General features: G+C 39.8%; 2 pseudogenes; one reads left to right on the top strand and one right to left on the bottom strand.

The window, feature by feature from the left end:
• Positions 1-253: 253 nt before the first annotated feature.
• LOC118663330 lies at positions 254-1,314 on the bottom strand (annotated as a pseudogene).
• A 522-nt stretch (positions 1,315-1,836) lies between these two features.
• Positions 1,837-2,241, top strand: LOC118663325 (annotated as a pseudogene).
• The last annotated feature ends 2,217 nt before the right edge of the window (positions 2,242-4,458 follow it).

Genomic DNA, 4,458 nt, shown 5'->3' with positions numbered 1-4,458 from the left:
ATGCCATGATGATCCTTGCGGCAGAGAATACCTCAGCTCATGTCCCCGCCCCTCACCCAACCGCAGTATAAAAAAAGCGCCCCCCTCCCTGTTGGCAGGCCCCCTCCCATGGGCCCTGTCCTTGGGGTACGTGGGTCTTCCGGGGACGCAGAATAAACTTTCCTTCCTTCCTTCCTTTTCTGATCAACTCTCTTTATTTCCTTTGCTGTCTCCTGAGCGACCTAACCTAACACTGGGCACAGTGTTTGCACAGAGTAGTTATTTAATGAATATTTGTGGAGGAAAAAATCAATTGGAGCAAATAAAGCAAGAGAAGGGAAGGATTTGGATAATAGGACTATTCTTATCAATCACAATGTTCCAAGTACTAAAGAAAAATGTCAGAAATTACTGGCTCTGAAGGTGAACTATTTTCCAGACAGCTTCCTGAGAGTGGCCTTTACGTCCTTGTTCCTCAGGCTGCAAATGATGGGTTCAACATTGAAGTCATAATTGAATAGAACACAGGGATGACCTTATTCATTCATTGCTTTGGAAGTGGGTCTAATGTAGGTAAATATTCCAGAGTCATAGTAGAGAACCACAACAGAGAAATGGGAGTCACAGGCAGAGAACACCTAGACTACATCCTAATCACAGTGAAGATTATATGCCAATTGGAGACCAGGATGAGGGAGACAGGTGCTAAGAGGGTAATTGCACCCCTTGACAGGAGGGCCATCTCAGCATTGTCAGTGTCTATTGAAGCCAGCATCAAGAATGCAGGAGATTCACAAAAATAATGATGAATTACATTCTGTCTGTGGTAGGGGAGATGCAGTGTAAATGCACTGTCTACTGAACATACAAATGCCCCACTGATCCAGGACACTGTGGCCATCCAGACACAAATCCTCCGAGTCATGATAGTGGAGTAGTGCAGGGGCTTGCAAACGTAGGTCACAGGACATAACCGCCAGAAGTGCACAATCTGCACACCCTGCTAAAAGGAAAACAGTTATTTTAGTGAGCACCCAGCAAAGGAAGTGGTTTTCCTTTTACAAGAAAGTCGACCAGCATCTGGGGAGCAATGCTTGTAGAAAAACAGAGGTCAGCAAAGGACAAGTTTTTAAGGAGAAAGTACATGGCGGTATGAAGTTGAGATCCAGTTTCAATAAGGATTATTATGAGCAGGTTTCCAAATATGCAGAGAAGGTAAATGATCAAGAAAACATAAAAAAGTAAAATCTGGATCTTTGGTTCCTGTGAAAGTCTCAGCAAGACAAATTCAGCCACAGAAGTTTGGGTTCCTTCTCCCATTGATGTTTATTTCTGTTTACCTGTCATCAGAAAGAGAACAGATCCATTCTCAATGTTTGATTTCACATGGTTTATAAACAAGTACAAGGTTAACAAGTGCACTTTGTTGAAATGTTGGTTTTCAGCTCCTTCTTACTAGGGGCCAGTCAGCATTAGGATGCATACTGTTATTTCCGCCAGTTTACACAGTTGTTAAGCACATTTTCCTCGCTTGATCTGCTTGGTAGTCTGAGTTTCGCACTGAATATGGCTTCTCATCTAATCCTTATATCTATATCTATATCTATATCTATATCTATATCTATATCTATATCTAATCTATATCTCTATCATCTATATCTATATATCTCTTTCTCTCTGTATATATTGTTATGAAGATAAATTAAGGAAATTGTCTTTAGTTCAATTTTGTTTTTTCTTCTTGAGAAATACTTTGTATTTTATCTTGATTAGCAGTCTGAGAATGAAGTGAACTTGTTTAGTCAATAAAAGTCACTTTTGATGTATTTGCGGTTGGTGGGCAATAACTGAGCCAACATGCTGTGCAATCTGCTGGCTCTTCCTCAGATTTCCCAGAGGACTATGAGTACTGCTTCACGCAGGCAGTTTGAAAATAAAGTTCCAGAGAAACAAAAGCTATTTCAGGAGGAGAATGGAATTCCAGTGCATCTAAAGGGTGGAGTAGCTGATGCCCTCCTGTATAGAGCTACCATGATTCTTATAGTTGGTTGAACAATTTATGCCATATATCAGCTGGCTATGGCTTCATTTCCTAAGAAGCAGGATTGACTTCTGTTATCCTCCCAGAAATCAGCTGGTTCAATTTCATTCAGCTCTCTATGGACCAGTAAGCTGACAATAACTGAGTTCTTCTTTGGAATCAATATTTATTGACTTGTACTAACTGCCACCAATAAAGCAGTCTTTACCATGAAAAAAAAATCACTTTTGCTTTTATATTTCAAAATAAAAAATGGAGGTCAGTGAAAAATTTGACCAGAATAGAGTAGGAGGTTCAAATATGGTTTGGGAGATCAAACAGATACATTTTTGTTATTAGTCCTTGCTTTTGTCCATAGTGTTTTTATAAAGAAGCTTCTCAAATATCAATACAAACAGGGTAAAAGAAGAAAAGAGAAATTTATACCCGTGCACCATAATCCTGACCCTTGTACAAACACTTCACATGACAAAGGAAAAGTAGCTTGAAAACTGTAATATTTAGAAACATAACATAATGAGACTTTAGTGCCTTGTTCGAGTGAAAGACGCCAGGACCAAGCAGGTGCTTGAACGTGTGAATTGGATATTAGCAGATTTTACAGCCCATGACACACAATCTCAGCTCACCTCTGAGCCCAGCTTCAGCTGTGGTGGACAGTTATGACTCAACTCACCGGCACCACTGATATTTTTCCTCAAGGACCACCAGTCTGGCTTTCTTTCTGCCCAGGGTGTTGGAAGCATGGGTTGCCCCAGAGTCAACCTTTAACCAATGGGCAATGGGAGTTGATGAACAAATGCACCAGACATTTCTGGAAGGCATTCTGTATGCTTCTTAGAGGTTTAGCTCCATGGAATTAAGCCGTCATTGTCTGTAGCTGTGTGTTTTACTCTTACTATTATTATAATCCCTAAGGAGCTTTTTTTCTTGACATTTTTTCCTAACCATCATCCCTCATAACCCTCATGTAATTTTAATAGCACAGATATACTATTTATATGTATAGATGTATATATGTGTACATGTACCATATATGTGTATATATATGTATACACACACACACACACACATATATATACACACACACACACACACACACATATACATACTTTATTTACTTTTATACTGCAGCCCTTTGGAGGGTCACAAACCATTCCAATAGCTAAATTGTTTTCTCCTTCCTATATTGTTCCCATTGAGAATGCATGGTGAACAACTTCAATAATCTATACACTTTAGAGGTGTTTAGTTGTTTCCTGTCTCACTCTTACTGCTTCCTTACACCACTTCTTAGAATCACTTTTCAAATAAACTACCTCCACCCAAGCTCTTTTCTTGGGCTCTGCTTTCAGGCACCTAAACTAAGAAAGAAAGTATGGGACCTAAGAAAGAGACCTGAAGAGGCGATATGGTTAGGCTGCCTTCTTGAGCCGGGGAGCCCCAGCTGTGTCTGATAATAATGGCCAACACTGCCCAGCTGGTGTGGCTCAGCCATTGAGCATCAGTCCAGGAACCAAGAGGTCACTGATTCAATTCCTAGTCAGGGCACATACCCAGGGTTGCTGGCTCGATCCCCAGTAAGGGCTGTGCAGGAGGCAGCCAATCAATGATGTTCCTCTCTCATCAATGTTTTTCTCTCTCCCTTCCTCTCTCTCTAAAAATCAATGAAAACATTTAAAAATAATAATGACCGACACTTATTCAGTGCTTATGATGTGCCTGGCACTGTCCTAAGTAGTCTATGTGTATTAACTTATTTAATCTTAATAAAAATCCCATGAAGTATATTTTCAAATCTCTATTTTACAGTTGAGGAAATTAAAGGGTAAAGACGTTAAGTAACTTGCTAGTCACACAGACATCAATTGTCAAGGTGGAATTCAAAGCCCTGGAGTCTTATTCTAGCACCTGAGCTTTAAAATCTCCAATTTAATTTCAGTCTCAATTCTAATACCAGCAGCCGGTACTGAAAAATTCATTCATGCTGATGGTTTTGGCCCAGGGAAAACCAAGCAATGCTCAAGAGACAGAGGAAATTATCCTCAGTCTCAAACATGTTCATAAATGAAGCGGGCTGTGGTTCGTTTTCAGATATGTCAATTAGAAAGCAACCTACGAAGACGCTCAACAATAAAGGTTTGTTTGTTTTTTAAAGAAAAGAACCTGCGAAGAACTTAGCCTTGTAGTAAGGCTCCAGTCATATTTTTTTAAGTTTAGGGAGGAGTTTATGCAATGAATGAGAGGATTAAAAATTCAGGTAGAACAACCAATCAGATTTAAGCAGGGTATCAGCACATATGCCAGGTCTGCTAGCAGAGCCAAGATGGAGCAGAGGTCAGTTTGAGTCTGGTTGGTGTCATTTGTGACTCGGTGGTTGTCATACATTTACATTTAACACTCAAATTACTGGATTATAATTACTATGTAGAAGATTT

Source organism: Myotis myotis, unplaced genomic scaffold (assembly GCF_014108235.1).
Source record: "Myotis myotis isolate mMyoMyo1 unplaced genomic scaffold, mMyoMyo1.p scaffold_m19_p_10, whole genome shotgun sequence".
NCBI classification, from domain to species: domain Eukaryota; kingdom Metazoa; phylum Chordata; class Mammalia; order Chiroptera; family Vespertilionidae; genus Myotis; species Myotis myotis.
This window is presented reverse-complemented; position numbering and strand designations above follow the sequence as displayed.